This window comes from Delphinus delphis, chromosome 7 (assembly GCF_949987515.2).
Source record: "Delphinus delphis chromosome 7, mDelDel1.2, whole genome shotgun sequence".
In the NCBI taxonomy this organism is placed as follows: domain Eukaryota; kingdom Metazoa; phylum Chordata; class Mammalia; order Artiodactyla; family Delphinidae; genus Delphinus; species Delphinus delphis.
Genome location: NC_082689.1, coordinates 44,420,861 through 44,433,981, shown reverse-complemented (window position 1 = coordinate 44,433,981; position 13,121 = coordinate 44,420,861). Strand labels below are relative to the sequence as shown.

The window sequence follows — 13,121 nt, the reverse complement described above, 5'->3', positions numbered from 1 at the left end:
AGAAGTTTTTCTCAATGTGGTGATATCTGAAACCCACTTAGTAGTATTAGCTCTTTCATAAGTGCATGAGTAATTTTATAGACCACTAGTTTAGAACATAATGGTAAATATGTGATTTCAGATAAGGGATACTTTCATACTTCATACTTGTGGATTTTCGTGATTTTCCTTTGCTTAAAATATCATTTGTATTTTAAAAAATTGTTTTGAATTTAATCCTGTCTTGATAATTAGAGTCCTGCTGTTATTGCAAAAGCTGAATTGGAGGGCTTCCCTGGTGACGCAGTGGTTGAGAGTCCACCTGCTGATGCAGGGGACACGGGTTTGTGCCCTGGTCCGGGAAGATCCCACATGCCGTGGAGCAGCTGGGCCCGCGAGCCATGGCCACTGAGCCTGCGCGTCCGGAGCCTGTGCTCCACAACGGGAGAGGCCACAACAGTGAGAGGTCCGTGTACCGCAAAAAAAAAAAAAAAAAAAAAAAGCTGAATTGGATATTATTGACATAAGAAGGTCTGATCTGTCTCTTACAAAAGAGAGAGAGAAGTAATTTAAGGAATGGCTTTCTACCTATCCCACTTACATGTGACATGAATGTTAAGGCTTATTGGGATGAATTTATTTATTTTTGAAGTCTGGAAGAATGATGACCAAGAATGAGAAGGAAGGCACACATTTATTAGATTATAAACTAAAGATAAATAAGTGGTAGTTTATAATCTGTATGCCTTACATTCATGTTATTCCCTTTGTTCATTTTATTCTACTTTGCATCTTTTAGCCTTTTACTCATGTTTTTTGTTTTTTTTTTTTTTGCGGTACGCCGGCCTCTCACTGTTGTGGCCTCTCCCGTTGTGGAGCACAGGCTCCGGACGCGGATGCACAGGCTCAGCGGCCATGGCTCACGGGCCCAGCCGCTCTGCGGCATGTGGGATCTTCCCGGACCAGGGCACGAACCCGTGTCCCCTGCATCGGCAGTTGGACTCTCAACCACTGCGCCACCAGGGAAGCCCTTACTCATGTATTTTTGAATGTCCCAGTTTTGTTTCACCTGTGCTGTGAGGAATCAAGGAAAAGTCCTTTGCCCATAACTGGACCAGTATTAAAGGGTCACCCCTCCCCCCACCCATCCCAGCCAGTGTTGTGGAGGCAGTATAATCAAAGAGAAATTCCAGTCCAGGACTATGGTTGAAATGCCCCTTCCTTCTGAAGAATATATTCTTCCAGTTCTAACCTTGAAAGTTTGGGTGGTTTGTTTTTATTTCTTTTTTAATTAGTGAAGGTGGATGTTCCTTCAGATATATTTTAAGGTTAGCTTGGGGCTCATTATCAATCATGATTGGTTGGTTGTTTATTTGTTTTTATTTGCAAATTAATGATAAATTTTTTTAATGGTTCTCATTTTTCTTCTTTGTTATATTAACTTCTTTTACTTTTCACCTAACTTCTGTGAAATATTATATAGAAAAGATGAGAGCCATATATAAGTCAAATTCTAGTTTAGTTGATTTCTAATTTTGATGTTTGCTCACACTGTTAAAAAAGTCTTTGAAGTCTTCCCCTATCTGCCAGCAAGACTTAGTTATTATGTAGCTTTTTCCGTAGCATTTTCTGTGTATTCCTATTATGTCACTTTTGCTTTGTTGGAAATGATTTGCATTCTCTCTCCCCGTCCCAACAGCCTCTTGTGGAACGGGGGGGCCGCATCTTGCTTATATCTGTATTCCTCTTAATGCTCACTTAGCATTACAAAATTTTGAGTATACAACCATAAAAAAGAATGAAATAATGCCATAGAGATTATCATACTAAGTGAAGTAAGTCAGAAAGAGTAAGGCAAATACCGCATAATATAACTTATATGTAGAATCTAAAATATGACACAAATGAACTGATCTACGAAACAGAAACAAACTCACAGATACAGAGAACAAACTTGTAGTTGCCTAGGGAGAGGGTGTGGGGGAGGGAGAGATTGGAAGTCTGGGATTAGCAGATGCAAATTATTATGTATAGAATGGATAAGCAGCAAGGTCTTACTGTATAGCACAGGGAACTATGTTCAGTATCCTGTAGTAAACCATAATGGAAAAGAATATATATGTGTGTGTGTGTGTATATATATATATATATATATATATATATATATATATATATATATATATAACTGAATCACTTTGTTGTACAGCAGAAATTAACAAAGCATTGTAAATTAAAACCCCAAAATATTGAGTATAGTTCCCTGTGGTATACAGTAGGTCCCTGTTGGTTATCTCTTTTATATATAGTAGGGTATATATGTTAATCCCAAACTCCTAATTTATTCCTCTTCCCCCCCCTTTCTCCTTTGGTAACCAAAAGTTTGTTTTCTATGTCTGTGGGGTCTATTTCTGTTCTGTATAAGGTCTGTGGGGTCTATTTCTGTTCTGTACAAATGACCTGTATAAAGTCATTTGTATCTTTTTTTTATTTTTGGATTCCATATATAAGTGATATTGCATGATATTTATCTTTCTCTTTCTGGCTTCACTTAATGGTACAATAATCTCTAGGTCCATCCATGTTGCTGCAAATGCCATTGTTTTATTCTTTTTTATGGCCGAGTAATATTCCATTGTATATATATACCACAAATGGGACATAATTAAAAGCTTTTGCACAACAGAGGAAACCATAAACAAAACAAAAAGACAACCTACAGAATGGGAGAAAATATCTAAAAATGATGTGACTAGCAAGGGATTAATCTCCAAAATATACAGAGAGCTCATACAGCTCAATATAAAAAAAAACCAAACCACCCAATTAAAAAATGGGCAGAAGATCTAAATAGATATTTCTCCAAAGAAAACATACAGATGGCCAAGAAAGCACATGAAAAAATGCTCAACATTGCCGATTATTAGGGAAATGCAAATCAAAATTACTAGTACCACTTTAAATTCACGATCACTAACCTTTGTACTGCCTGGTAGTCATACTGTGTTTCTCTTGCCCATTTTCTCTCCTGGTCTCCTATATCAGTGCTTTAAACAAACTTTAATGTGCATACAAATCACCTGGGGATCTTGTTAAAAGTGCAGATCCTGATTTAGAAGGCCAGGGAGGGCCTGAGATTCTACATTTCCGACAAGTCTCCAGGTGGTGCAGTTGCTGCTGGCCCAGGATCCACACATTGAGTGGAAGTCCCAAAGGGCTATTTCATGTGTTCTCTTCTCAGACAGTCAAGTCCTTCTTCCCTATCTTCACAAGAGTAGCACAGGGAACTAGAACATAACCTGATCTTACGTCCTATTTCACTGAGAAAATTGAGGCAATCAAGAGAACTTTTACAAACTACCCACCTGTCTGCAATTGTGCCCATACATTCAGCCTTCCCTTCTGTTGCTATAGATGTATGTGTCATGTTTCTAGGCAAGGCCAATTCCTTCACTTGGGCAAAACTTCTTAAAATACTTGTCTGTATTCATTGTCTCCAATTACTTTCCCCCATTCTCTCTTGAACCCACTCTAGTCAGACTTTCTCTTTCTGCCAGTCCACAACTCTTACCAAGGTCACCATTGACTTTCAGATTTCTAAATCCAGTGGTCACTTCTCAGATCTTATCTTACTTAACATTTGCTACAGTTGATCTCCGCATCCTTGAAACACTTTTTCACCTGTCTTCTAGGTCAACACACATACTTGGTTTTTTTCCTATCTTTCTACCATTTGTTATCAGTCTTCTAGTTCCACCTCATATCCTAACTTGTAAACATTTAGTGTCCTGTGGCTCAATTCTGGAATTTATCCTCATATATGTGTGTGTGTGTGTGTGTGTGTGTGTGTATGTGTATGTGTGTGTGTGTGTGTGTGTATAATTTATTCTCATATATATTCTTTTCTTGATGTGCTTATTCAGTCTTATGCCTTTAGATATCATTTATACATTGATGACTCCTCAATTTTTATCTCCATTCTATAGCTCTCTTCTGAACTCCAAACTTATAGATCTAACTACCACCCCAAATCTCTGTTTTTTTTTTGTTTTTTTTTTTTGCAGTACGCGGGCGTCTCACTGCTATGGCCTCTCCCGTTGCGGAGCACAGGCTCCGGACGCGCAGGCTCATCAACCATGGCCCACAGGCCCAGCCGCTCCGTGGCATGTGGGATCCTCCCAGACCGGGGCACAAACCCGTGTCCCCTGCATCGGCAGGCAGACTCTCAACCACTGCCCCACCAGGGAAGCCCCCCAAATCTCTCTTTGGATGTTTAGTAATAAGCTCCTCACATTTAACATGACCAAAAGTAAGCTCCCTACCTTGTCTCTCAGAATTGCTCTTTCCACATCCTTCTGCATCAGCATGTGAGAATTCTGTTTCTCCTGTTGGCAAACCAGAAGCCTTAGGGTTATCCTTGACTACTGATTCTCTCACACTTTAATCTGATAAAAGAGTAAATTCTGTTGGTCTACCTTCAAAATATATCTAAAATCTAACTTCTTTTCATCATGTCTGACTACCACTGTCGTCCAAGCCACCATCATCTCTCACCTGGATTTTTGTAATAGTACTCTAATTGGATCTCCCCACTTCCTACCTTTCTCTCTTTAGTCTATTCCCAGCCCAACAGCTAGAGTGACCTGTAAAAACGTAATTCAGGTCATGCAACTCCTCTTCAGTGAGTTTCCATCTCAAAGTCTTTATAAATGGGCTGTGAGTTCTACATAAAGGTTAGTAAACCTTTTTTTGTAAAGAGCCATAGTGTAAATATTTTGGGTTTTCTAACTCATACAGGCTCTCTTACAACTGTTCAGCTCTGCTGTTGTAGCATGAAAGCAGCCGTAGGTATTAAAACTTTACTTTAAAAAGCAGGCAGTGGGTTGGATTCAGTCCTTGGGCTATAGTTTGCTGACCCCTGTTATAGATGATCTGATCCACTATTATGTCTGATCTCATTTTTTTCTTTTCTTGGCTTCAGCTACCTGGCCTCCTTGTTTTTTCCTTGAACGTACTAGTCATACTCCCAACTCAGAACCTTTGTATTTGTAGTTCTTTGCTTAGAACATTCTTCTGTATATCTGGTTCAATCCTCATCTTTTAGTTCTTAAAACTTCTCAATGAAGCTTTCTTTAGCCACCCTAAAATTATAACCATTTCTCCTGCCCCACACATGTTTTCCTGCTGCTGCTGCTTAAAACTTCTCAAAATCAAATACACTGTATGTTGTATTTATGGGTTTTTTTTTTTTTTTTTTTTTTTTTTTTTTTGCGGTATGCGGGCCTCTCACTATTGTGGCCTCTCCCGTTGCGGAGCACAGGCTCCGGACGCACAGGCTCAGCGGCCATGGCTCACGGGCCCAGCTGCTCCGCGGCATGTGGGATCTTCCCGGACCGGGGCACGAACCCATGTCCCCTGCATCGGCAGGTGGACTCTCAACCACTGCGCCACCAGGGAAGCCCTGTTGTACTTATCTTAATTTATTGTCTCTCTCTCCTCCTCTGGAATATAATTTCCATGAGTGGAAGCATTTTTGACTATTTTTTCACCGATGTGTCCCTAGTCGATGGTAGTACTTCACGTAGGTACTCAAAAAATAGGTGTTAAAATAATGAGTGTGATCAAGGATTGAGAGCATGGAGGACAGGAGTACTCTTATCACATTGGTGGCACTAGCCCATATGGGATTGTGAACATAGGTATTAAAGCACCAAAGATACAGTGGTAAATGGTGTCACTAGAATCAGAAATAGCAACTGGAAAAGAGAGGTGGGAAAACAGCAAGTATCAGCTTTTATACTCGAGACATTTCCCTTTTTTTCTGGAGGGCTCCTAGGAAGTCACAGAAGAGGGACGGCTGACTTTAGCCACTTGGCAGGTGGGTGTTACTTCACTTGGCAGTGAAGTAGGAACAACCTGTAAAAGTGATTTCACCTAGAACTCCACAAGTGGGTGGGTCATAGGCTAATTCTATTACAGTGTAATTTGCTGATATAGATAAATGGACCAAGATCATTCTAGGTAGAGGAATAGTATGAATATAAAAGATGTAGGTAGGAAAGTACAGAGCACATTTAGAGGCAGTGAATAAGTCAGTTTAGGTGAGTAAGTATTTTATATAAAGGAATACAGGAAGATAAATCCTGAAAGACAATTTGAGGCTAGATTATAAAGGGTCTTTAATGCTAGGCTGATTTTTTCTTTTTAAATAGAAAATTGGGAGTAGGGAAGTGACTTGATCAGGGTGTTACCTCAGACAGTTAGTTTGGTAGTAGTGTGCTGGGAGAAATTATAGGAGGCTATAAATGGTGACATTAGTTAGGAAGCTGTAACAAACGTTCAGGCACTATGGGTCTGAATAGGATAAGCAGATTGGGCATAGAAAACAGTGTGATTGCTATTATAAGGAAGAATCAATGAGACTGATTGACTGCACATAGAAAATGAAGAACAGAAAAGATGGTGAGGTTACCTGATTTAGTTAATGCCTAGGCAAATGATAATACTGTATACATGCCTTTTTTTATTCTTGGATGGGTGCATCTGTCTTTCTCCTCTTATATGTAGTACCTTCATGAATTACTCTGGCATAATTTTGATTTCACTCCAGAAAGAACCTAATAGAATCAAACCAAACTTTTAAAGTGAAGTTATTGTTACCTCATCAGTAGAAAGTTTTTGTTAACTAATCAATTAAGAAAGAAAAGCTAATCATCTCCAGGCTGCATATTATTTGTTAGCCTTAAAACTTGTTGCTTGTTTTTTTAATAAAAGGACAAAATTAGAAATAAAAAAAAAAAGAACCATAAGGTAATTGTTGGCATATTTGCCTGAATAGGGTGTATGGGAAGAGAATTGCCATCAGTTAAAGACCAGAGAGCCAGCTGATTGTAGGAGTGTTGGCAATTCAAAATCTGTAGGTTTGGTCGTCTTTTTTCTTTTCTAAATATTATTGTGTTAAGAACACTTAACATGAGATCTGCACACTTAACCAATAGTTTAAGTGTACCATATAGTATTGTTGACTAGCGGTATGGTGTACAGCAGATCTCTAGAACTTACTAACCCTAGCTGAAACTTTATGCCTATTTATTAGTAACTTCCTATTTCCCTGTCCCCCCAATCCCTGTTAACCACCATTTTGACTCTTTGATTCTATGAATTTGTCTATTTTAGATGCCTCATATAAGTGGAATTATGCAGTATTTGTCTTTCTATGACTAGTTTATTTCACTTGGCATAATGGTCCTTATGATCATCCATGTTGTCACATGTTGTAGGATTTCCTTCTTTTTTAAGCCTGAATAATATTTCATTGTATGTATATAGTACATTTTCTTTATCCATTCATCCATCAGTGGACATTTAGGTTGTTTCCACATCTTGGCCATTGTAGATAGCGCTGCATGGGAGTGCTAGTATCTCTTTGAGAGTTTGCTTTCAATTATTTTGGAAAATACTCAGATGTAGGATTGCTGGATCATTTGATAGTTCTATTTTTAATATTTTGGGGTATCTCCATGCTGTTTTCTGCAGCAGCTACACCATTTTGTATCCCCACAAATAGTATACAACGGTTCCAGTTTCTCCACATAGTTACCAACACTTGTTGTCTTTTCAGTAGCCATCCTGACAGGTGTGAGGTGATATCTCATTGTGCTTTTTGATTTGCATTTTATACTGAGCATTTTTTTATATACCTGTTGACCATTTGTATTTCTTCTTTGGAGAAATGTCTATTCAGGTCTTTAGCCCATTTTTTGTTGGGTTATTAGTTTTTTGGTTTTAGAGTTGTAGGAGTGTCTTATATGTTCTGGAAATTAATTGTCAGATATATGGTTTGTAAATATTTTCTCCCATTTCATAGGTTGCCTTTTCACTTCATTGATTGCTTCCTTTGCTGTGCAGAAGCTTTTTAGTTTGATGTAGTCCCACTTGCCTATTTTTGTTTTTGTTGCTTGTCCTTTTGGTGTATTATCCAAGAAATCATTGCCAAGACGAGTGTCATAAAGCTTTTCTTGTATGTTGTCTTCTAGTTTTACAGTTTCAGGTGTTATATTTAAGTCTTTAATCTATTTTGAATTGATTTTTGTGTGTGGTGTAAGATAAGGGTCCAACTTCATTCTTTTGCATGTTGATATCCAGTTTTCTCAACACTATTTATTGAAGAGACTATCCTTTCCTCATTGTGTAGTTTTGGCACCCTTATCGGACATCAGTTGACCATATCTGCATGGATCTTTTTCTAGGCTCTCTATTCTTTTCTGTTGGTATTTATGTCTGTCTGTATGCCAGTGCCATATTGTTTTGATTATTGTAGTAATCAAATACTACAATATATTGTAATATATTTCAACCTCAGGAACTGTCATGCCTCTAACTTTGTTCTTTATCAGGATTTATTTGGCTCTTCATGCTCTATTATAGTTCCATATGAGTTTTAGAATTGTGTTTTTCTATTTCCGTAAAGAATGCCATTGGGTTTTTTGGGTTTTTTTTAATAGGGATTGCACTGAATCTGTAGATCACTTGAGTAGTATAGAAATTTTAACAATTTTAAGTCTTCCAACCCATGAACACAGGATGCCTTTCCACTTGTGTCATCTTTAATTTTCTTCATCAGTGTCACCATACAAGTCTTTCACCTCCTTAGATTTATTTCTAAGTATTTTATTCTTTTTGGTGCTATTGTAAATAAGATTGTTTTTCTAATTTCCTTTTCAGGTAGTTCATTGTTAGTATATAGACATACAACTGATCTTTGTATTAATTTTGTATCCTGCAACTTCATTGAATTTATTAGTTCTAACGGGTTTTTTATGGAGTCTTTAGGTTTTCTAGAAATAGGATCTTATCTGCAAACAGGGACAATTTCACTTCTTCCTTTCTCATTTAGATCCCTTTTATTTCTTTTTCTTGCATAATTGCTTGGCTAGGACTTTCAGAACTATAATGAATAGAAGTGGCAAGTATGGGCATTCTTACCTTGTTACTGATCTTAGAGGAAAAGCTTTCAGTTTTTCACTGTTGAATATGATGGGCTTTTTCTAGATGGCTTTTATTATGTTGAATTACCTTCCTTCTGTTCCTAGTTTGCTGAAAGTTTTGGTTTTTTTGTTTTTTGCGGTACGCGGACCTCTCACTATTGTGGCCTCTCCCGTTGCGGAGCACAGGCTCCGGATGCGCAGGCTCAGCGGACGTGGCTCACGGGCCCAGCTGCTCCGCAGCATGTGGGATCTTCCCGGACCAGGGCACGAACCCGTGTCCCCTGCATCGGCAAGCAGACTCTCAACCACTGCGCCACCAGGGAATCCCCTGCTGAAAGTTTTTAATTGTGAAAGGTTGTTCAGTTTTGTCAGATATTTTTTCTGCATCTATTCAGATGATCACGTGATTTTTATCCTTTATTTTGTTAATGTGGTGTATCACATTAATTTAAATGGATATGTTGAACCATCCTTACATCCTAGAGATAAATCCCATTTGACCATAGTGTATGATCTTTTTAATATGCTGTTGGTTTGATTTCTAGTGTTTTGTTGAGAATATTTGCATCTGTATTCATCAGGGATATTGGCCTGTAGTTTGATTTTCTCATAGTATTCTTCTCTGGCTTTGGTATCAGGAAAATGCTGGCTTCATAAAATGAGTTGGAAGTGTTTCTTCTTTCTCAGTTTTTAGGAAGAGTTTGAGAAGGATTGGTGTTAATTCTCCTTTAAATGTTTGGTAGAAGTCACCAGTGAAGCCATCTGGTCTTAGGATTTTTTTTGTTGGAAGGATTTTGATTACTGATTCAAACTTCATACTAGTTATAAGTTTCTTCAGACTTTTCTTTCATAACTTAATCTTCATAGGTTGTATGTTTTTAGGAATTGAACCCTTCTTGTAGGTTATCCAGTTTATTGACATGTAATTTGTTCATGTTGTCTGTCATGATTATTTTTATTTCTGTGACATTAGTTGTAATATCTCTTCACTTCTAATATTATTTATTTGGATCTATTTTTGTTAGTCTAGCTAATAACGGTTTGTTTTGTCCCATTTCAAAAAACCAACTCTTTGTTGATTTCTTTTTCTGGTTTTTTTCTCTATTTTGTTTATTTATTTTCTACTCTAATCTTTATTTTTTTTCCTTCTGCTAACTTTGGGCTTAGTTTGTTGCCCTTTTTCTAGGTCTTTGAGGTATATAGTTAGGTTGTTTGACATCTTTCTTTTTTAATGTAGGTGATTTTTCTGTGAACTTCCCTCTTAGTATTGCTTTTGCTGCACCCATAAGTTTTGGTATGTTGTATTTTCATTTTCCTTTATCTCAAGGCATTTTATAATTTCCTTTTTTATTTCTTCTTTGACCTAGTGGTTGGTCAAGAGTATGTTGTTTAATTTCCACATATTGTGAATTTTCCGGTTTTCCTTTTGCTATTGATTTTTAGCTTCATTGCATTGTGGTCAGAAAAAATACTTGGTATGTTTCAATCTTTTTAAATTTGTTAATACTTGTATCGTGACCTAACATATGATTTTTCTTGGAGAAAGAGCCAAGTGAGCTTGGGAAGAATGTGTATTCTGCTCCTGTTGGGTGGAATGTTCTATATATGTCTATTAGGTCTATTTGGTCTATACTGTTGTTCAAGTCCTTTGTTTCCTTATTGATTTTCTGTCTAGATTTTCTATCCATTATTGGTCTTGATCTGAAAAAAAGAACAGCTAGAGAACCATGTAGAGGATGGAGTTGCATTGTAGAAGAGGTGGTTGGGGTAGCTTCCTTTAAAATGTGTTAGGGAGGGCTTCCCTGGTGGCGCAGTGGTTGAGAGTCTGCCTGCCAATGCAGGGGACGTGGGTTTGTGCCTCGGTCCAGGAAGATCCCACATGCCGTGGAGCGGCTGGGCCCGTGAGCCATGGCCACTGAGCCTGCGCGTCTGGAGCCTGTGCTCCGCAACGGGAGAGGCTGCAACAGTAAGAGGCCGCAACAGTGAGAGGCCGGTGTACCGCAAAAAAAATGTGTTAGGGAGAAGTAAGAGTCAATTTGGAGAAGAAAAGTCTCTTGAAAAACAAAATGTAATAGAAAGGTGATATATTCAGTTCGAATAAAGAAGAAAAGCTGAAATCAAATATTGTATAAAGCAGTAGCAGCTTGATTTGCAAATAACCTTTTCTGTAAAGTTAAATATGGGAGGATGTAGTGATTGCCTCAGAGATCCACGATTAAAGAGCTGATCAGAAAGACTGATCTGAAAGATTTCTATAAACAGTATTAAGAATATAAGTAATCTGGAAGCAGTCATTAAACTGGTTGAATTGAAAAAGAATTTTCAGAGGAGGTGGCTTTAGAACTGGTTCTTGAGAAAGACTTAGTGGGCAAAAGCATTCAAAGCACGTGCCAGATCAAGGAGTCATGAGAGGTCAGAGAAAGCCAGTATAGGAAAATAGATGAGGCTGGAAAGGTTGCTTGGGTCTAGATTCTAAGGGATCTTATGGACTTTACATGGGAGTATGGACTTCTTGCCAAGTGGTTAACGGGAACATAATAAGGACATTTAGTAGGAGACTCACAGGATACGATAATTCTCATGGCAGTTGGAGAATGAACCAAATTATGTGTAGTAGTTGTGTAACAGAAGAAGCTGGTTCAGTAGTCCAAGCAGTTACACAGAGCATGTAGAAAAGGGTATAGGCAAGAAAAACATTTTTTTTTAATATATCTTTATTGGAATATAATTACTTTACAGTGTTGTGTTAGTTTCTACTATACAGCAAAGTGAATCAGCTATATGTATACATATATCCCCTCCCTCTTGAGCTTCCCTCTCACCCTCCCTATTCCACCCCTCTAGGTCGTCACACAGCATCGAGCTGATCTCCCTGTGCTATGCGGCTGCTTCCCACTAGCCATCCATTTTACATTTGGTAGTGTATATATGTCAATGCCACTCTCACTTCATCCTAGCTTCCCCTTCACCCCTGTGTTCTCAAGTCCGTTCTCTACGTCTGCATCTTTATTCCTGCCCTGCCACTAGGTTCATCAGTACTGTTTTTTTAGATTCCTTATATGTGCATTAGCATACAGTATTTGTCTTTCTCATTCTGACTTACTTTACTCTGTATGACAGACTCTAGATCCATCCACCTCATTACAAATAACTCAATTTCGTTCCTTTTTATGGCTGAGTAATATTCCATTATATATATGTACCACATCTTTATCCATTCATCTGTCGTTGGACATTTAGGTTGCTTGCATGTCCTGTTTATTGTAAATAGTGCTGCAGTGAACATTGTGGTACATGTATCTTTTGGAATTATGGTAAAGAAAATATTTCTGATGTAGATAAGATTTGATTAGCAATTGGAAATAATCTTTTTTGCTTTAAAGACTACAAAGAGTATCTATAATCTCCCTTTGAAAATTATGCAGAGGTTAACTTATGTTTTCAAATTTTTGCTTAGTTTTTTTGACTGAACCATACCTTCTTTACATGATTCAAAATCCAAAAAGTATGAAAAGGTAGAGTGAAAAAATTAATCTCATCTTTGTCTCTCATATGCCTAGCTCCTATAAGCCCCCCTCCCATAGGTAAAGTCACTAATTTCTTTATAACTGTAGGAAAAAATAATTATGCATACTATATTCCAAAACATGAATATAAAATAAACATTTAAGCAGAGTAAAGTAAGCATATAAGATTTTATATATTTTTTTTTAAGGGGGGAGGGAGGGGTCTTTTTTAATTTTTGTTTTTTTTTTTTTCTCTTTGGCCGTGCCATGTGGCTTGCGGGATCTTAGTTCCCCACCCAGGGGTTGAACTCAGCCCCCACACCTCCACCCCGCTCAGTGAAAGCACTGAGTCCTAACCACTGGACCACCAAGGAATTCCCACATAAGAGACTTTAAATATTGAACTCTTCTAAATAAATTTTACCGGTTTTAAACTCTAGGGCTGCTTAGTAAGAATCAAATCATATTAATGCTTATTATGTTAATAGAATGTGATATTCTTTTTTTTGTCTTTTTTTTTTTTTCTTTTTGCGGTACACGGGCCTCTCACTGTTGTGGCCTCTCCTGTTGCGGAGCACAGGCTCCGGACGCGCAGGCTCAGCGGCCATGGCTCACGGGCCTAGCTGCTCCGCAGCATGTGGGATCTTTCCGG

General features: G+C 38.0%; 1 protein-coding gene across 9 annotated transcripts in view; it reads left to right on the top strand.

Moving 5' to 3' along the window:
- PMS1 (PMS1 homolog 1, mismatch repair system component) overlaps positions 1-13,121 on the top strand; it is a 98,251-nt gene that overhangs the window by 39,039 nt on the left and 46,091 nt on the right. The gene's annotated exons all lie outside the window — the stretch shown is intronic.